Below are 22,888 nucleotides of genomic sequence, written 5' to 3' on the forward strand. Positions count from 1 at the left end.
GTAGGGCTGCACGATTAATCGAAATTAAATCGCTAAGGCGATAAATCGCGATTAGGCAGAAGAAATCCTTATTGCGGTTGCTGAATAAACAGAAGATTTAACTGCTTTCATTAATTCAACGTGACTAATAAACACACGACTAAGACAATATATGGTTTATCTGAGTTTGTCTTATCATTTTTATTATAATAAAGTATATAATAATGCAATGCTAATCAACATAGCCTTTATCACTTCTTAGAATACTATGAAATATGTTGCGTGCCTTATACGGTGTAAGAATCCATATCTCACAGAAGGATTTATTTCAAACACTCGATTTGTTTTATCGATTTATGACAATTTTTATGCCAATTCCGACGATATCTCATTTGTCATTTTCCATCAATGTGCCTGTCCGCCATATTGAAGTAAATGAAAAATAGTTTTTTTGCTACTCCTCCTACAGACTTTGTCCAATTTTGTCCAAAATTGGCGCAGATGATTTTTGGACCGAGCTGCACAGAAATGACTAAACAGATTTTTGATATTCTGTTCCCGAGAAATACCTCTCTGAAGTTGACCATGCCAGAGTTTGTTGTGTTATGCTAATTTGTTTTCCATGCTAATTGTTTAGCATGCTAACCAGTTGCCATTCTTTCAAATGTGTCTCTTCAGCTATCAGATACAGAGTATATTGATACAGAGCTAATCATATTTTCTATCCCCTAACCCAACCCCTAAATATAACCCTCACAGAAAACATCTTGGCATTTTTATAAAAACAAACAAACAAACCTGTACAAATTTACACACCTCGCTGCAGTTCCTATTTCCTTGAACTCATTTATCCTCAACCAGTTTGTCTGTCCCTGAAAGACAAAAGACGACAGCAATTAGAGAAGAGTACGAGTATCTTCCTTAGAACAAACACGCACACACTGGACATTTTGGTTTTGGTTGTTGTCATGATTATGTGCACTTTTACCAGAAAGGTTTGACAAGAGAAAGTGAAGTGGATTCCCTGAACTCAGTACACTGCAGCGCTGGCTGAGACAGTCTCGAACATCTGGACTATTCGTTCAACAACAGATGAGTGGATTAGGGAATCTAAAATCCTTACCAGTGGTGCTTTTAAAGCGAGATACTTTTGATAGACGAAGTCAGCAATGACGTTTGGTCTCTAAATCCATCTCATTTAGAACAGCACCGCTACAGCAATCAGAACAGTGCTTGTGAACAATTTCATCATCTTCAACAAAACATTTTGCTGTGGGACTTCAAATGGCCTGTGGTTAGCAATGCTCCCATTATTATGCAGGATTCACAAGGTTATTCGTGAGGTGTTGTGTTAAGAAAGGACAGTGCCTTGATGTTTGTCAGAACGCTTCAAAAACGCTCAAAATGTTGGATGACGTGAAACCGATGTTGTGCACCCATGATATTTCCAATCTAAGAATTCAGACTGACTTCTTACTCGGATAACTGACTAGTCCGTAATGATAATTTGAAGTTTTGCACATCCCAAATCTTTATTTATTCTCACATGTGAAGACTGACTAACTAATCAACCAACTGGTATGACATGCTAGAAACAATGACAACACACTTCTTATGCTTTAGCCTTCCTTCTCTCTTTTACCCATTCATGCACATGTGTACGCAGATGAAAATTGTCTTAGGTTTACAGCAAAGGCAAAAACCAAGTCACAGCTGTAGGACAACATCAAACATCCAAAAATAGACAAATATGAATCCTGGTATTGAATTAACATCTTGATGTAATCCACAAATACTACTTGTGATTTAAAGGAATAGTAAGGTTAGCTGGACCTCCAACTTTCTTAAATCCTCAGAGGTTTAAATAACTGTTAGGCCAGTCACCATGTGTTTTAGACCCTTTTTACCCAGTGAAATACTGCTGTGGAGTAAAATATCACTGATAAATCCATGTCTGATGATGATCGGTGTATACAGACCGGAGAATCATTTTCCTTGACAGTATTGACAAATTGAATGAAGCTGCTCTTTATTGCACATGCAGATTGTGAACGACTCTACAATTCTTCTGATTAGACCAAATCCTGTCGATTTTCTCTGAAGTTCAATATTTTCTGAAGAACATATTTTTATTAGGAATTTTTTTCAAGAATTGCACTTAGGAAAATTCTTATGAACCTCTTAGAATTTCTCTTAAACTTTTTAACTTCCTAAGAATATTTTTAGTTAAATTTGAGTACTGTTTAGAGGGCATCATGTCATTTAGTAGCATTCAGTGTGTGTGTGTGCGTGTGTGTATGTGTGTGGAGAGCACAGCAAAGGAGAGACGGAGTGCGGCAGGATTTTCACATCAGTGAACAGTGAAAGTGAGACGTGGCGAAAGTACTAAGAGATAAAAGCAAAGGCGGAAAGACATTAACAGTTCAATGTTGAAGTGCAGGGCGAAATTAATGAGAAAGGGACTGACATGAAAATAAAAATGGTGGGACTCCCGAAATAGGCCTTTAGCTTTAGGAGGGGGCTCAGCCCCTTATCTGAATATGAGATGTTGAGGTTTTAACATGTTACACTGCAGCACACTGCTGTCAAGTGAACTACATGACATACGTTTCCTTATTAGAAGCTACTCACAAGCCATAGTGCACAGGATATGGTTTGGGTTGATGTGATCTCTCATGAAAAAAAAAAAAGAAAAGAAAAAAATGACCCAATGAAGAATTGAGAAAGCCAAAAAAGTAAATGAAAAAAAGAAGTGTAACAGACATGGTCTGCTTACCACATTTCCTTTTGTCTGAACCTGAGCTGAGCTGAAACCGACAGACACAAACACACTGTAACAGTAGAAATCTACATAAAACCCCAAGTGCAGGTCGATACAACTGGGCCAGGACACGGAAAATTAAGCGAATAGACAGAAATAGAGAGAACGTACAAAATAGAGGGAAAGACACACAGAGAAGCATGGGAGTAATACGGCACATCAGTTACATTATTCATTAGACTTGCAAGACCCATCAAACCGGGTGACTTCCCACAGCTCTTTTAGGTCATTATGCAAGTTACTCTCACACACTAAAAACACACAAGCAACAACAAACACACACACACACCTCATTCCCTAGAAACATCTGCAGTGGCTTCAGACAAATTAATATCATGTGTAGAAGTAGTACAACACTCATCCTGAACCTGCACTGGAGTTTAGCATGAAAAATCAATTTTGCTAAATTTCATAAGCGAAGATTTCATTCGAGAAGTTTCATTTCACACAGCTTTGAAATAGGTGTCAGACTAAACACAACATCACTGGAATACAGGCTTTTACTTGCACTTTAAAGCAAATAAATACAAATTTCAAAGAAGGGCATGTCAGTGTATGTTTGCACAATAAAGCAAACATTTCATTTTGCAAAGCTCTATTCAAATATGCTGCTGAAAAAAAAAATTTAGAGCTGTGGTCAATGTTGTTGTTTCGTTAGCATTCAACGGCATAATAGACAGCAACAGGTCAATTATGCCTAAAGTACAAATAGCAGAGATGCCCGTTTACTATGCATTCACCAAAACAAACATTATTTCAGGAAGCAAGTTTTTTTGGGGGGTCAGGTTTAATAAAATTGTATATAACTATGCCTGAACTAAATATTAATCTAGTTATTAAGTGGTGTTAAAATGTATAGTTAATAAATGTTCTCATTCCCTAGAAACATCTGCAGTGGCTTCAGACAAATTAATATCATGTGTAGAAGTAGTACAACACTCATCCTGAACCTGCACTGGAGTTTAGCATGAAAAATCAATTTTGCTAAATTTCATAAGCGAAGATTTCATTCGAGAAGTTTCATTTCACACAGCTTTGAAATAGGTGTCAGACTAAACACAACATCACTGGAATACAGGCTTTTACTTGCACTTTAAAGCAAATAAATACAAATTTCAAAGAAGGGCATGTCAGTGTATGTTTGCACAATAAAGCAAACATTTCATTTTGCAAAGCTCTATTCAAATATGCTGCTGAAAAAAAAAATTTAGAGCTGTGGTCAATGTTGTTGTTTCGTTAGCATTCAACGGCATAATAGACAGCAACAGGTCAATTATGCCTAAAGTACAAATAGCAGAGATGCCCGTTTACTATGCATTCACCAAAACAAACATTATTTCAGGAAGCAAGTTTTTTTGGGGGGTCAGGTTTAATAAAATTGTATATAACTATGCCTGAACTAAATATTAATCTAGTTATTAAGTGGTGTTAAAATGTATAGTTAATAAATGTTTGTGTTAAATGACTAGGCTATAACTTTTTTTCCCTTCAAAAATCACATAAACCTTTCAATTTAATGGAGATAACAGTATTTGTTTTGATTTTAGCCAAACAACCAAACTATCCATGATTGGATCTAATCAAACAAAATAAGTGGTTTCAGCCACATAATTAACATTTGACTACCCATATTAGGGCTGCACGATAAATCGCATGCGATATTTAACGCGCATCTTGTCAGAAAGCCGGTTCTGTAATCAGCGGTAAATCTCCATCACCTGCGTGCTTTCACATTGAGCAGCATTAACTACACAGAGCCGTTGTTCTCTGACGAGCTGCGCAAAAAATCGCACGAATATGAACGTGGTTTTGATTACATCAACAAATCATTTAATATTCAGTAGGCCTACCATGGACTGTGCTGATGAGCAACAGTGTGAACTACGCTAAACAGTGTAGGTTAGCCAATCAATTATTTTATATATTTTCCAGGGCTGGCGATAAACAATATCATATAAAACAAAATATACAGTGGGTACGGAAAGTATTCAGACCCCCTTATATTTTTCACTCTTTGTTATATTGCAGCCATTTGCTAAAATCATTTAAGTTAATTTTTTTTCCTCATTAATGTACACATAGCACCCCATATTGACAGAAAAACACAGAATTGTTGACATTTTTGCAGATTTATTAAAAATGAAAAACTGAAATATCACATGGTCCTAAGTATTCGGACCCTTTGCTGTGACACTCATATATTTAACTCAGGTGCTGTCCATTTGTTCTGATCATCCTTGAGATGGTTCTACACCTTCATTTGAGTCCAGCTGTGTTTGATTATACTGATTGGACTTGATTAGGAAAGCCACACACCTGTCTATATAAGACCTTACAGCTCACAGTGCATGTCAGAGCAAATGAGAATCATGAGGTCAAAGGAATTGCCTGAAGAGCTCAGAGACAGAATTGTGGCAAGGCACAGATCTGGCCAAGGTTACAAAAAACTTTCTGCTGCACTTAAGGTTCCTAAGAGCACGGTGGCCTCCATAATCCTTAAATGGAAGACGTTTGGGATGACCAGAACCCTTCCTAGAGCTGGCTGTCCGGCCAAACTGAGCTATCGGGGGAGAAGAGCCTTGGTGAGAGAGGTAAAGAAGAACCCAAAGATCACTGTGGCTGAGCTCCAGAGATGCAGTCGGGAGATGGGAGAAAGTTGTAGAAAGTCAACCATCACTGCAGCCCTCCACCAGTCGGGGCTTTATGGCAGAGTGGCCCGACGGAAGCCTCTCCTCAGTGGAAGACACATGAAAGCCCGCATGGAGTTTGCTAAAAAACATCTGAAGGACTCCAAGATGGTGAGAAATAAGATTCTCTGGTCTGATGAGACCAAGATAGAACTTTTTGGCCTTAATTCTAAGCGGTATGTGTGGAGAAAACCAGGCACTGCTCATCACCTGTCCAATACAGTCCCAACAGTGAAGCATGGTGGTGGCAGCATCATGCTGTGGGGGTGTTTTTCAGCTGCAGGGACAGGACGACTGGTTGCGATCGAGGGAAAGATGAATGTGGCCAAGTACAGGGATATCCTGGATGAAAACCTTCTCCAGAGTGCTCAGGACCTCAGACTGGAACTAAGGTTTACCTTCCAACAAGACAATGACCCTAAGCACACAGCTAAAATAACGAAGGAGTGGCTTCACAACAACTCTGTGACTGTTCTTGAATGGCCCAGCCAGAGCCCTGACTTAAACCCAATTGAGCATCTCTGGAGAGACCTAAAAATGGCTGTCCACCAACGTTTACCATCCAACCTGACAGAACTGGAGTGGATCTGCAAGAGGGAATGGCAGAGGATCCCCAAATCCATGTGTGAAAAACTTGTTGCATCTTTCCCAAAAGGGTCATGGCTGTATTAGATCAAAAGGGTGCTTCTACTAAATACTGGGCAAAGGGTCTGAATACTTAGGACCGTGTGATATTTCAGTTTTTCTTTTTTTTTAATAAATCTGCAAAAATGTCAACAATTCTGTGTTTTTCTGTCAATATGGGGTGCTGTGTGTACATTAATGAGGAAAAAAAATTAACTTAAATGATTTTAGCAAATGGCTGCAATATAACAAAGAGTGAAAAATTTAAGGGGGTCTGAATACTTTCCGTACCCACTGTATGTTGATAACATGAAGCATTTTTACTGGATTAATCTAACAGTCTGTTACACAGCAAAAATAAACAATACAACAGCAAACTATTCAGTTTTATTTGAGAAAAACTACCATCAAATAAACACTGAAACTCAAAAGATCTTCACGAAAAACTGCCAAAATAAAAGTTGTTTAATTTTATGACAGAAATATCTTACTATTTTATACTAAAATGCACTTCTCAAAGTAATAATAACATTATTATTATTATTATTATTAAGGAATAACACAGCTGAGATATGGTTTCTTAAATGTTTTAATGTATACAGTTCTGTTGTGCAGCATCTTATTTGACAAAAATAAAAATGCAATGTTTTCTTGTCATTTTCATTTGATTACCAATTTATTCAATCTTAGCCAGTCTTTTAAAATGTAATGTTCTATTAATTAATTTCATTAGACAATTTGATGAAAAAACAAAATAGTATTAAATCATAAAAACACAGAATCCAGAAAAAAAAAAAAAATGGAAATCAAATAATTTTGAGAAAATTAAAATGGATTTCATAGGGCCCTAAATTAAAAGGTATCTTACTCTATGGGGTTTAATTGTGAACAAACAAGTTATGTTTTCATTCACTCTCAAGATCTTACAAACATTTGTTATTTTGTTTTAATTTATATTATATATATATATATATATGATGGATGTGTGTGTGTGAGAGAGATAATATTTTCGGCCATATTACCCAGCCCTATTGTGGTGCTATATATTGTTACAGTGCTAAAAATACACTGCTAAAATTAATATTTCATTTCACTTTATGAGCCCAGTGAACGAGTTGGCAAGGCATTAAAGCTACAGTAGCATAAATGGTACATTCCATTTTGAGGGTCAGAGACTGAAAGCAAATCGTACTTCTGTGGCGGTCCCACAGAAATCTGTTAGACCATTTTATTCTCGCACGCTGACAAACCCACAAGCATTTCATCAATTTCACTAAAGACAACGTTTGCACTCGAGGCTTGGTCTGTCCTTGTGGAGGGCAATCAATATACAAGACGAGAAGCAAAAGTGAGAGCAGAAGAGATGAAGGGATTTCTGAGCAGACAACCTTGAGACTGCCGTTCTCAATCCAGTCCGTCTCTGGGTGACCCTGATTCGCGTTTACAGTGCTCTCCATTATGGATGACCAGGCAGAGCCCTCTCAAAGCCTCTCCACCGCAGTGCAGCGATGAGGGGAAATCGACACAGAGGTAATTTGACTGCATGTACATGGAGAGCGGAGGGAACCGATTGATGAGCAAACACATGCTCACTGCCACACACTGAACCCATTAACCTGAACCCTTCATATACATTGCTAATGCACTCCGGTAACCCAAACCACCGCCAGACATTTCTACAGTCGTGCAGGATTCTTTGCGTCACCAAATCCATAGTTTTCTTCAAAAGCGCAGCCATCGCATGAACCCAAGCCACGCGGTCCAGCTCCATCCTCTCCAACACCTGGGGAAGAAAGAAATCTCACCTGCGCCTCTGATCTGGCGTCCATTTAGCACTGCACATGAGCTGTACAAATGTGCTGCCTTCACCCAGCTGGAAAAATGTCTTAAATAAACCAACACAGATTTCACCAGCAACCAGAAATAAAGCCACCATCTGGACCATGTCCCTGAGAAAAACAGAGACAGGCAGAGGAAAGGACAAAGACGACAGCAAAGAAGGAACGTGTTGAAGAGAGGTTCCTCTGAATCACTGGTGTGTGGGCAACTAATTGAAATAAATAAATAATCAGACAAACTAAATACTAAACCAAAAATGGCACAAAGTGGTCAGAGAGTGAGCTGCTGTTTAAGTCAAAGCATTTTGCATTAAACGCTTCAAAGACCCTCGTAAGCAGAGTTTCATGTGGGCTGCTGTGTCAGGTGCTTTGACAAGACTGTTTGTGCCATTTAACGGAGTGAAAGATGTTTTTCCTCAGCACATAACTGCAGCTCATTTCACAAAGCTCATGAGCGCAACAGAGAATATCTAATAACAATGTCAGCAGGACAACCATTTTGAACAAAGTATTGATTTTGATCAAATATTTGTCGTCGGATGCTACATGATGAGAGCAATGATGAGAAAAATGAATGACAGCAGCACATGTTCAAAGGAGGGAATGTTTGAGAAGTGTGAATCTGCAAAACAAAACAACCACCACTGCTGCATTGATTTGAATTAAGATTTTATATAAATTGATTTATATAATTATTTTAAGTTAAAATTCTCATGCACTACTGTTGAAAAGTTTGGAGTTGGTAAGATTTGATCAAACATAGAAAACAGATCAAAAATACAATTTTAATATATTTTAATATGAAGTTTATTTCTTTGATTGTAAACTGAATTTTCAGCATCATTACTCCAGTCTTCATTACAGTCTCCAGTTCCTTCAGAAACCATTCTAATATGCTGATTTATTGCTCAAGAAACATTTGTTATGATCAATGCTGAAAACGGTTAATATTTGTATTATTACCTTTGTATTAAACCTTGTTTAAAATTTCGGAAACTGTGTGCATCAAAGAATCCTGAAAAAACGCATAAGAGTTCAAAAGAACAGCATAAATTAAATTGAAATCTTTTGCAACATTACGAGCGTTTTTACGGTTACTTTTGATTTACTGCATCCTTGCTGAAAAATATTAACATACAAGTGTTATTTTAGTATCATTAAGATTTTATAGTTTTCACTAATATTTTGAATGTTTTTATTATATTTGCTTTATACAAATGCTATATTTGAATTAAAAATGACCAAAAGGCACAACAAAATGATGAAACTTACTAAAACTTTTTTATTTGATTATTACTTTTTTTTTTTTTTTTCGGTTCACATTTATTTTTATTACAAGTAGCAAAAATTTTCTTTTTTATGGTTTTCTTGTACTAAACTATAATAACCCTGATACACACACACTTTCTGTCTTGAAATGATGGGAAAAGGACAGCTTGTAAAAGTTCTGGTTGAATTCACACCTCCCTTAGCAACAAGCCCCGTTCCCACACATCCATTATTCATAGATTGTGGTCTGATGCCGCTTCAAATGCTTAACGGAATAATCTACGGTAATCTAACAGAATATTATAAACTCTGAAGGGGAGATACATTTCTGGGCTGTTGGCAGGCTTTCGTAAACGCTAAGCACCTTAGACCCTGCCATGCACTTTAAAGTAAGATAAAGAATCATTTCTTCACACGTTTAGGCCTATGAATAAAAGGCTGCGTGCCAGAGGACACTCAGAAGGATATTGCTCTTCATCCATTTTGTCACAGGATTGTGAAGCATCCATTTAAATAGCTAATGTGTGAGCCTAGCAGGTATGCATTGCAGGACGCTTCAGAGAGTGAAGGAGACGGAGGATATGGGCTGCCAGGGGCATAAACATCATATTTGCTTTTATAAGGTAATTAGAAAGCACTCTCTGAAGGTATGAGACCACGAGCAATCTGATTATATAACAACGATACCTGGATGCTTTGTTTTAAAAGGATGTCGACCTTGAGAAATGACCATCAAGATGAAATGTAATGGATCTCATTTGGACCGTGGTCCTTTACGAGATGCCTTGCTTATTTACTATGTAATGGATCTCATTTGGACGGCACCACTTTACGAGATGACATTATTTTTTTTACATTATTATTTAAGATGACTTATTTACAGACAGGCAGTCCTACCCGCACAAGCACAAAATGCATAACAGGGAAACAACTGGGTTCTACGACAGAAAGAAAATGCTTTATAACACATACTCACGTGCGTCTGATCATTCTAGACTTTGTGAAAACGCTGTTTCAAAAGCAGCATTTATAACATGATTGACATTTATTTTGCAGATGTCCTTATGAAAATAATGGAACATTTACTTCAGAAAACCAAAGAAAGTCAAACCTGATGTTTCCAAACACGACACACAATTTCACCAACTGTGCATAGCCAGTACTAACGAAAATGAGTGGGTGGGTGACTGTTTGTGCAGATGTCTGATAAAATACAGCTTACTGCCATATTGTGAAACCCAAAAGCAACATTTGCTTAAAAACAAACTTTTTGCTTAAAAAAAAAAATCAGGCACTGATCCATTTCTGGTTTCTTTTCTCTAATCTGTTTATACCATTTTGGGTCACGACAGTGTGAGCATTTCACTCGCATTTGCAAAAAAAAAAAAATGTGTGTGAACTGTAAAATGTATTTAGGAGCAAGGGTGCAAATAAGTCATTATGACATTTAAAGTCCCCATGAAATCAAAATTAAAGTTTTTTGGGTGTTAGTATCAATATGTTAGTCTTAAGTTTATCTATAAGGCAGTGTGCTCCAAAACAGTGACAAAACTCGCATTTAGAAGATATAAGCATTCAAAGCTTGGCAGTCCGCCAAAACGGCTCAACGATTTTTTTGACGTCACATCGTACTTCAGCTTCTCATGAAACTTTCTGTCCAATCAAATGCTCTCTAGAATGATAGCACGGAGCGGATCACATGCGTGAGTCTGCGCAGACCACAAAATGTATCGGAGCTATTTGAATTCTACACAGAATGCTATATTTTAAAGAAATATGGACGAGATTGTGGCTGGCATACCCTGTCAAATGAGGCTTTACGGAGCTCAACATTGGATTTGAGACTTTAGTCTTTGCAACTTTACAGATCTTCTTTATGCACCAAGAGCTTGTAACACTCCAAAGAGAAAGGAAAAATTGAAATCACATCATATGACCCCTTTAAGGCATATTATTGAATAACGGATGTCTTATGTTAGGCCGTCTTAATTTTGGAGACCGAAAAATAGGAAGCGGGAAACAGTCTAAAAGTCTAAAGTTTAATGATGTTATTAAACTTCAAAAGCTATGATTTCATTAAATAAATATGAGAGCTGCACATTTAAAAGTAAAAATGTGCCGCTGTTGTGCGTTCTACAGGCTTGCGGTTTCAAAGCAGTTTGCAATCAATAAATAACGTGCATTTATGGTAAGAGACTGCTTACTATACTTACTGTGCTCTACTGTTAATGAATTATGAATGTTTACTTTATGGTGTTTTTATTGTAAACAGCATCATGTATTTATGCATTGCTTAATCCAAATAGCCAAAGCGCCATTCACTCAGATTGCATTTAAAAACATATGAGACGCAGTGAAAAGGAATAAACCTCCACAAATTTGTGACGTGTTTTCTAAAAGTTTAAACTGTTTTAACTTTGCATGGCTACATCTCTTGCATGAGACGCGAGTGCAGCAGTCATATTTGTCCGTCTAAAAATGCGCAGAATATGCGTTCTGTGTGAATGGTTTCGGTTTTAACCTAATCAAGATCTTCTCCTCATTGAGCTTCTATATTTCTATAATATTTTGAATGCATAACGCAGCAACTGCGCGTCTCGTGGGCTAGACTAACAAAACATTAAAATGCAACAACGTCACTTACATCATCATCACCGCATCACGTGCTCCACTGATGATGCTCCCTGATGCACACCTAACATTTGATTGTACTATTTTTGCATTGCAAATGTTTATTTTAAAGCTGCAGTCCGTAACTTTTTTTGGTTAAAAATGATCCGAAATCAATATTTGAGCAAGTACATAACCAGCCAGTGTTCGAAACTATCGTCTTACTTTAGCCCGATTCACAACGGTTAGCTTATAATGATGTTTTCTAATTTGAGTGGTACAGTTCGGTTTTCGCAGGAAATTCGAGCATGGCACTGCGTCATTGTCACGTCTGTAAACAAAGTTGTTGTCCCGGCTACTAGGTTATCGCATGTGAGGATCCTGCAGGTGGCGGATCGTTTATAGCCATTTCTCACAGCAGCCAGAATAATTAAATGTATCATTTTGATGGCGGATTGTAATCCATAAAGGATTATGTGTTTATGAAACACATGTGAATGAAATTAAATTATGTTCCAGTTATAAATGTGCTTCTGATTACACATAGCCTGGGATTACAAAGATTTGTATTTTAAAGAAAACCAGTTCGAAGGGAGCATAATTTGCTTTTTGGGTTAAAAGAATTTCTTAATATGAAATTCGAAGAGTATGACAATTAGATTAGACTGTGCAGAAATTTAAATCGCTAATACACACTATACTCATAGTCACCAATGCTGATGTTATTAACATTAATCATTTGAGAATAAAGTATAACAACAATAATAATTTGAACGGTTTGATGTGATATGAGCTATGTTCATGTTTGTGTGTGCTGTCTGCGTCACTCAGAGCACGTGCCTATATCGAACATTTTTTATATCGATATCGAAGAAGGTGTACCGTCGATAAATATCAATACCGTTTTATCGCCCAGGCCTATGTTGAATATGTTGTTAGAGTACATATTTCTTCTTATCTTCGATCCCTAACCTGTTTGAAAGAGCAGCCAGCAAGACACTTCAAAATAAGAGTCTCTGTGGCACATAAAAAAATCAATTATTATCTACACATAAAATAACCAAACAGCCTTGAAATGCCATGAGAAAATGAGATTTTGGACCAATAACAGTAAGTAAGTAACAGTAAGTAAATAAATAAAGACTTATAATACTAATAATAATTATAATAATAATAATTATTATTATTATTATTATTATTATTTTCACTTAAGCTGTCAATGGAAAGTTAAATAATATCTGTATATATTTTAATATTTAAAATAATTACCACTTGTCATTTGACCCTTTGCAATATCCGTTTACAAATATTTACTTACTAGAAAAAATAAATTAAATGAAATGACATTTAATAATCAATCTCAAAATCAAAAGCCCTAGTCACAGTTACGAGTGAAACAATGACTTGAGCAGCACATCGATGCAGAGGTCTTGGCTTGACATGTTGCAGCACTAAAGGAGCAACACTTTCATTAGAGAGCTGTAATTCATACACCATAATGATCCATCTGCAGTTTGATGATGGAAACAGGAGCACCTTCAAATCAAAGTCAAAATGAGTCAAACACTTGAACAATTCAATACCTCAGCGGAAAAAGGGATACGAGGAAGAAAGGGAGTCTGAAGGGAGTCTGAAGAGAACATGAGTGAAAAGAAAATCGATCCAGAAATGAATGCCTAATTTAAAAAAAAATAGTTCAGCCACAAACGAAAAATTTCATAATTTACTCCCACTCATGTCTTTCAAAACCTGCAAGACTTATTGTTGCTTTATCATATAATGAAACTGAATGGGGACAAGAGCTCTCAAGCAAGATTTTCATCATTCAGGTCACCATTCACTTTCATTATATGGAAAAGATCAGCATGAACCTTCTTCAAAACATCTCCCTTTGTGTTCCACGGAAGAAAACACATAATACAGGTTGCCACACAGGTTGATAGTCATGCAGATGAGTAAAATGATGACAGGATTTTAGGTCAAATACTCCTTTGAGCCAAGAAAAGAGTTTGTCTTTTCTTTTGTTTGAGAAATCACATTAAAGGACGAGGAGGAGCACAATTACGCTGCCATTGAATTTCCCACCACATGCTCCCCTCTATCCTGAGGCCCTGTGGAACATGAGAGCCAACTCATAATTGCACCCAATGTCACTCAAGAACCCTCGAATGAGGTATGATTCATGTTCATGCGTAATTTAACACCATAAAAAGAGAAGGGAAAAAAAACAACTTGATAACAAAAAGCACCACTCACCACCGTTAATGGTTTTCAATGTGTGTCTTGCAGTTTTGTTAGTGCCATGGAGTGGAACATTTAAGTTGCCGTGCCACTAATGCCTCCCAACAAATTTGCTTATACATACACACTGCTCCTAACCTCCACTGCAACTGATCCAGAGAGTCTTAAAGGGCCTGGGAAAAGAGGGCAAGACAGGACCCCTATGAAGTTGAGTCAAAGGGGCTTTAAAATACTGCACATGGAAGCACAGCTGTGAAGAGTTCCACTCTCACTCTTAGACCTAGATAAGGACTAAATCATTGCATTTAAATAAGTCTGGCTCGGCTCTCTGCTTCTGATCCTCATATTGAACAGAAGCCTGAACAGGAAGGGCTGCTATAATCCCCATAAACAGCAGCAGTGTGACCTAAAGGTTGGCAGTAAAACTAGAACCCTGACATCTGAACACACTCAATCTGCTCCAAAACCTAATGAGCTACCTACGTAGGTAGCATTAAATAAAAAAAACTTACTCTGTTACTAACGTAACCTCGGTTCCCTGAGATACGGGAACGAGTACTGCGTCTTGCTTAAGACGCATATGGGAAAAAGCCTTTTTTCTCCTGAACTGAAGCCTATTTCATTCACGCAGTGAAACTGCACGACCATTGGTTCATGCAGGGCTTTAAAAACGAACCAGTGGCGCGGCAGCGGAGCTGCACGATCTTAAGCAAGACGCAGTACGAGTGAAGTATCGAAAGGGAACTTTACCTTAATTCTGTCATTATTTATTCACCCTCATGTCGCTCCAAACAATAAGTGTTTCGTTCACACCACTTATTTTACAACACAATGAGGTTTGTTTTTCGCATTTCAAGGTAGTATGGTTCTGCTTCAGTTTACCATATCTGATGTGCATATAAAAAGCCTAAATGAAACCTGGTCATAGGGTTGTGCGATAACACGATTTTTGATCGTGGATGATTAAAATGTCTCCATGATCTGCTTTTGAAGAAATATTGTAGTACCGTGTTAACTCAGTGGTACAGTTACATGTTGCCGCTTGTGATTAAAGGGATAGTTCACCCAAAAATTTTAATTCTGTCGTTATTTACTCTCTCGCATGTTGTCCCAAACCTGTATAAATTTCTTTCTTGTGCTGAACACAAAAGACCAAACAGTTGCTGGTCCCCAGTCACTGTCACTGGGGACCAGCAACTGTTTGGTTATCCACATTCTTCAAAATAACTTTTTCAACAGAAGAAACTCATTCAGGTTTAAAACAACTTAAGTGAGTAAATTACAGAATTTTCATTTTGGGTGAACTATCCCTTTAAATGTTAATAAAACTAGAGCCCTGCACGGGCCTCAAATATAGGCCCTAGCCCGAGACGCTCAGGCCCTAGCCCGGCCCTTGTCCGACAGCTCATCAGAATTCTTGGCCCGAGTCCGCCCCGAGCCCATCTCCCCTCCTCCTTCTCCCAAAACAGCTTGTACTACTGTTTCAGCTATTAAAATAGTTCAGTTTTGTATGTACTGTCAAAGTGATTATAATTTTGCTTCGTTTTTTTATTAAGTTAATTTAGAAAAACATTTGGAGCATTTTTTTGTTCGTTACATTTAAGTTTTTTAAAGTAATGACCAAGCGGCCAGCGGCAGATGGTGAGTTGATCATGTTTGATCAATTTAGCCTTCTCGAATCATCACGACTTGCCTACAATAAAATCTATAGATATAAAACAGTTCAAGCATATCACAATGTTAGTTTAAATTGCTTAACCTATATAAATGTGCGCTATTAGACGCATATCTAATAGTTTGTGCGGAGAGCTAAAGCGCGCTTTACAGGACATGGAGGCGCCGGTGCGATCACTTGGATTGGAAACAACGTAAAATATGCAGTCATTTTTGCTCATAAAAGGTAAGAGTAATACATCACTCGGAACAGTAAAGGGTCTACTTTTATTTTATAAAATCCGTAAAAATGCATTTCTCTCTAAAGGCGCGTCCAATGAGGAGATGGCGAGTCAGGATCATCATCTTCATCTTTGAGACACGGACTCAGAAAACACTAATTTATTAATAAATAATTCAAACATCTCCTTATTATTTCCTACTCCTACTACTCCTTACTGACTGAAGAACTTTAATACAGTTGCTTTAATAAGAATCAATGAATAATTTATACAGTAAAGTGTATAGTGTTTTATATGTATAGTTGTTCATTCAGTTTCTTGAATGCTACTGCTAAATACACCTACTGTACCTGAAAAATAAAGCACTGTTTGTTTTATTTGTATAGTATTTGTATGTTTGTTCTTATTTTTTAATAACAAAGATAAAATGACAAATATTGTCCACTTTGGCCTAAATATCTGCAAAAATATTCTTTTTTATTTTAAATTGTTACATTGTATGGCTTTGGTTTTAAAACAGGGGAATTAGTTTGGCTGCACTGCTCAGACAACTTGCAAAATAGTAAAGCCAACATGATAAAGAATCGTGATAAAATTGTGAATTGTGATTTTCCTGGAGAAAAAAACAAAAACAAAAAGATCGCCATATCGCCCACCCCTACCTGGTCGTCACAAAGAGACAGGGATGCACGATATACAGGTACTACATTGTTATATCTATTATACCTAAACAATTCGAGTGAAATGTTGATAAGTTCACTCCATACTGAAAATAATTCAGATCTGGAGTGCCAGTGTCCTGCTGAGTCTAGCATGAATCCCCTGAACAAGCTAATTAGGTGTTCAGAATTACTTTCACATTACATTACAGTGTTAAATGTATTCTTTGGCAAATCCGAAAACTAATATCCATTTTCACACTGTACATTACAATGTTATGATATCTAAATTCATTTTACTATTTAAAATGACTGATTTTAGTTTTTAGTTCAAGTTATTGTCCATTTGGATGAAGAAAAAAACACCATAATTTATGCATTTTATTGGTTGTCAACCATCACATCAAAACAATTCTTGTCTTATCGCCATAGTCCAGAATTTTATTATCAGTTAATAACTGATTGACAACAAATACTGACCCACAGTGTGTTAAATGCTACAACTTATGACAATACAATCTGTATAGTACAAATAAAAGAAAAACACACCAAAACGGTTTCTAACCAGAGAGTAAAGCTTGTTCAGGTGAAAATAGAAAAAACACAAGGTCTGCACACACACCTGTCCTCATACCAGGCTCCATCTGTTCCACAGGAAACGTGGATGAACTCGGACCCTGAGAGTGGCAGTTAAGAAAGCCGCTGTGTACCTGGGCACAGGATGGCGTCTGGTATTCAAACGGGAAGAGACAGACAGTCTCCCAACTGTTCTGATGAACAGAAGCCAATTCTCACATACATGACTATTGGCAATCACACCCAAATTGCCACCCACAAATACACCAGAGTCCACTACCATGAACCAGGAAGTGTATATGAATACACACTAACATGAATCCACATGCAGGGCAGATTGGGGGCTTATTATAGCCGCCACCTGGTATAACTAAATGGATAGTTCGCCCAAAAATAGTAGTTTACTCACCCTCATGACTTTCCAAACCTGTATGACTGACTGACTTCTGCAGGACACAAAATATGATATTTTGAAATATTTTTTTTTTTTCTTCATACAGTGCAAGCCAGTGTTGTTCAATGTCATGTAGACTCCAAAGTTTATCAAAATGTGTTATTTTGTGTCCCACAAAAGAAATGCATATAGTCTAGCAACATGAGGGTGAGAGTTAATTAATATTTATTTATTTATTTATTTTTGATTATTTTAAACTACAGTTCACAATTTTGGGGTCAATAAAATTCTGTTTTGAAATTAACTCTTTTTCATCACACATGCACTTTAGATAATTACAAATAATTGTAAATAAAAGCTGTTTTTTTTAATCCCAAAAAAATCTGAAGCATTTTTTAATATATGAAAATAGTTGATTTTAAATTGTAATATTTCACAATATTACTTGCTTCACTGTATTATTGATCAAATAAATGCAGCCTTGGTGAACAGTCACACTACACTTTGAGCACACAATTTATACAGACAATGCAACGGGCCTAATATGACATGACGCTTTTCAGCGTCTTAAAAAAAAAAAAAAACATAATTCTATATAAATACATTTAAAGTCTAAAAATATATAATCTGCTTTGGAACACATTCACCACCATATGAGCTTGTGTTTCCAGTCTCCTACATTCACATGAATGTGAAAGGAAGTCAATGGAACAAAATGTGTAGTGTGACAGTCCGTTAAGAGACTTAAAAAAAAAATTAATTAATACAAAAATTTCACCGACCCAACATTTTTTGAAAACTAGTGTGCATTAGTGTACACACAAATGACACTCACCGCTGCTCATGAACAACGTGTGATGCAACCACAATTTTCCATCTCCATTACATATCCTTGATTTCTTCATATTCAAGATAAGGCTGAATTGTGACCATAATAACAGACTGGCTTCATAGAGCAGAAGCAGCAGGAATAAATGACATGCAATAAGGGATTTTTTATAAAGCAATTTTCCACATATATGTAGGCGGGGGATGTATTGTACAATCGACAGCTGATGGAGCAAAGAATTTCCAGTCTCTTTTCATGCATCATGGTGCAATCAGTTTGTTGCTGAATGTGCTCTTTTGTCTCAGCTGTGTGCCAAGTAAGGGTGGCATTCATGCTACACAATGGAGTACAGAGAGAGCTCTCCTTTCAGCAATCACTTTCAACGTGCCAAGGCAGTGTCTAATAACGGAGCAAGGCTTCCTGATGACTCTGTTAAAGTTCATTTAGGACTCTTTCATGCTGCTGATCAAACATACCATGGGAAAGATGACGGCACTGGCCACAACAGACTAGTCCATCAGTTAGATAAATCACTTTATCACAAAGCAAGAGTTTAGCATTAATTATTAGTGCTATAATCATTATTGTACACATTATGATTAATCATACACGTTTACATGTTTTTGAAAGACTGTTGTGTTCATTAAGGCTGCATTACTCCAGTCTTCAGTGTCACATGATCCTTCAGAAAGCATTCTAATACGCTGCTTTGCTGCTCAAGAAACATTTCTTATTACTATCAATGTTGAAAACAGTTGCTTTTCTTTGAAAACAGTGATGCATTTCCTTTTCCAGGATTATTTGATTACCAGAAACTTCAAGAGAACAGCATTTGACAAGGAAAGCCTTTACAACATGAAGTGTCTTTTCTCTCACTTTTAATCAATTTAATGCATCCTTCCTGAATACCTAAAATCAAGTGCTTCATGTACTTCTTGAAAATGTAAAAACATTTTCAAGGTATATACAGTATACTGCAGCGTTAAGAGAGCTGCAGACACATTTTAATAATTAATTATGGCTTTACAGAAATAACAATAAATGTTGTATGAAGTGGCAGCATGAATAATGAAGTGATTACAGTATTCTGGAATTAACTATGGTTGCCATGGTGAATATCTTTAGGGCATTTAGTGCAACCAAGTAGAAAACATGTCTTGGTAATTTCAGTTACATTTTATGGCATTTTAATTCCTTTCTAGATGGTTTTGGCAAAACCTGCTACTACTCTACATTGTGTGTGTGTTTTATATATATATTTATTTATTTATTTTTTGAGAAAAATAGTCCCCTAAACACTGAAGGTTATGTTATATGCTATGCTGATAACACTCTAATCTACCTCTCATTCCATCCTGATGATCAGACGATAGCTGCTCGCATTTCAGCATGTCTAACCGACATTTCTCACTGGATGAAGAACCATCACCTTCAACTCAACCTTGCCAAAACAGAACTGCTTGTGGTTTCAACAAACCCATCACTTCATCATAATTTCTCCATCCAGCTAGGCGCATCAACCATAACACCTTCCAGGACAGCCAGGAACCTTGGGGTTGTGATTGATGATCAGCTGAATTTCACAGACCACATTGTTAAAACTGCCCGGCCCTGCAGATTTATACAACATTAGGAAGATCAGGCCCTTTCTTTCGGTACATGCTACACAACTTCTTGTTCAAGCTCTTGTTTTGTCCAGACTGGACTATTGCAATGCTCTCTTGGCAGGTCTTCCAGCCACTTCTATCAAACCTCTACAATTAAACTGCTTGTGGTTTCAACAAACCCATCACTTCATCATAATTTCTCCATCCAGCTAGGCGCATCAACCATAACACCTTCCAGGACAGCCAGGAACCTTGGGGTTGTGATTGATGATCAGCTGAATTTCACAGACCACATTGTTAAAACTGCCCGGTCCTGCAGATTTATACAACATTAGGAAGATCAGGCCCTTTCTTTCGGTACATGCTACACAACTTCTTGTTCAAGCTCTTGTTTTGTCCAGACTGGACTATTGCAGCGCTTCTCTTAGGAGGTCTTCCAGACAATTCTACAAAACCACCACTGGCCTTGCACACCTTTACCTAAATTCACTACTTCAGACTTATGTGCCCATCTTCAAGAAACGGCTAAAAACACATCTCTTCCATCTTCATTTGACCCACTAAATCTAACACTCTATTACAATTCTTAAAAAAATAAAATAAAATAAAATAATCGACCCTCTAACATTTGCACTCTCTATTCCATTTCTATTCTTACTACTTGTTTCCTTTAAAAAAGCCCCTAACACTAGCATTCTCTATTCTTTTTCCATTTTATCTTCTTATTTTCTTTTTATTTATTATAAAAAATACCCTCTAGCACTAGCATTCTCTGTTCTTTTTCTATTCTATCAACTAGTTTTATTATTATTTATTATAAAAAAGAAAAAGAAAAAAAAGACCCTCTAACACAAACATTCCCTATTCTTTTTCTATTCTATCAACAATTGTTTTTTTTTTTTTTTATTATAAAAAAAACCCTTGCTTGCTACTTGCACTGCATTAAGCTACCCGAGACTTGTCATAGCACTTACATATTATTGCCCTTTTGTTGGTTTTGATTGCTAAATGACAATGTAAATGTTATGTTATACTGTATGTTATATGTTATGATAAAAATAAACAAAAATAAATAAATTTCTTATTAAAATAGCACTTACACCAGATTAGAATTTTAACAAAATGCTTTAAAACAAACAAATGTACCCAGACCCAAAGAAAAAAAAAAACATTAACGTAGTAGTAAGTGATACCATCTCAGTTACGATATTTAAGCGTGACACACTGGGAACTGGATAAGAGGGGTATTTCCAGAAGCGGAATGGTAAAAGCTAAATGAAATAAGCGTCAAAAACACAGAGCTGAAGAAAAGTTCCCATGTACAAACTGAACTTCCCAGCAGTCATCTCTGACAAATTACTGAGAGCTCTGCACCACAAAGACAGCGTTCTACCTCCGCTAACAGCAGGATGATCGCTTCTCAATAGATTCCTGGAAGCATCAAAGGTCTTCACACTGCACAGACTGTCATCCAGCCGACATACGACAAGTTCCCCAAGATATTTCTAGGTGAAATATCTAACATTTCCTGCATATTGTAATCAGGGAGGTCTATAATACCTGGAAAAATCCATCAGCATTCCCATCTTAACAACAGGTTGGTTGGCACAGTCACAATAAATAAAGCCTATTTGATTACAAATATCAACTTCAATCAAACAGGGTTGCCATATCAAATATAACACTTCATGAAAGTGACTAATGTGCAAGGAAAATTACATAAGGCTCCTTGTCACAGCAGATACATGAACAATGCTTTAAACAAGACATCCTCTCTGCAAGTGCATTTGGAAGCAGCAAGCTGACAACCGACTGCTCTGATAGCTCCCGGGCCGCATAACATGCAAAGGTATTGTGCAAATGTAGAAATATCTCAACCAATTTTGCAATAGATTCTTCTGTACTGTATTGTGGTTGTGCGGCTATGCGAGAACTGCGGTTCATAATAATAATAATAATAATAATAAGTTTACATGCACCCAAAAATTTTTTTATAATTGGACTGATGGCTCAATCGGACTGTAAAGCCTTCATGTAAAGACCTCAATCAGTTCGACTGAGCTTGATCCAAATGTCATTTCGATCGGATAGGAAGGGGGTGGTGTAGACCTGAAATATATACAAACCAGTGTTAATTTTGTCAACGAAGACGAAAAATATTCGTTAACGAACATTTTTTCTGTGACTAAGACGAGACGCTGACGAGCTAAAACTAATATCTGATGATAAAAACTATGACGAAATTTATGCCGCGTCTTCGTTAACAAGACAAGACGGGACTATAATGTTATTTGAGGACTACCGGACATTCAAAATACATCCTATAGGCTACGGTCTTGTCCTTCAAAATGTGCGTCCCTGTCATTGGATTGCAATCGGATAAGGGGCGTTTGCATCTAGTCTCAGTATGGCAGCCGCAGTGGATGGATAAGCTACCAAAATGCGAACTAGCGATCTGAAACAATGGCCTCAGCACCCGAAGGGATAGGGATAAGGTGACCAGACGTCCCGTTTTTCCCGGGAGTCACAATTCGTTGTCGATTAACTTAAAGGGGTCATATGATGCGATTTCAATTTTTCCTTTCTCTTTGGAGTGTTACAAGCTCTTGGTGCATAAAGAAGATCTGTAAAGTTGCAAAGACTAAAGTCTCAAATCCAAAGAGATATTCTTTATAAAAGTTAAGTCAACCACGCCTACCTAAAACGGCTCGTTCTAACACGCCCCCACGTCTACGTCACGATGTGGGAAGATTTGCAGAACGCCGCCCAAATGTTCACGCAAAGAAAAAATAAAAAAGGCGTAACTTTTATTCTCGCTGTAGTATTGTTGCTGCCGGCCATGTCGTGAAGACGCTGTGT

At 37.0% G+C, this 22,888-nt stretch overlaps 1 protein-coding gene across 2 annotated transcripts in view; it reads right to left on the bottom strand.

The window, feature by feature from the left end:
- The window catches only part of LOC107721598 (beta-galactoside alpha-2,6-sialyltransferase 2), a 72,094-nt gene that overhangs the window by 30,644 nt on the left and 18,562 nt on the right, over positions 1-22,888 (bottom strand). For both annotated transcript variants that reach the window (XM_016529695.1, XM_016529696.1), the window contains exon 2: positions 796-851. The gene's annotated coding sequence lies outside the window, so the exon portion shown is untranslated. The remainder of the gene's footprint in view (positions 1-795; positions 852-22,888) is intronic.

The sequence above is a fragment of the Sinocyclocheilus rhinocerous genome, unplaced genomic scaffold (assembly GCF_001515625.1).
Source record: "Sinocyclocheilus rhinocerous isolate Xijiao unplaced genomic scaffold, SAMN03320098_v1.1 scaffold30, whole genome shotgun sequence".
In the NCBI taxonomy this organism is placed as follows: Eukaryota; Metazoa; Chordata; class Actinopteri; order Cypriniformes; family Cyprinidae; genus Sinocyclocheilus; species Sinocyclocheilus rhinocerous.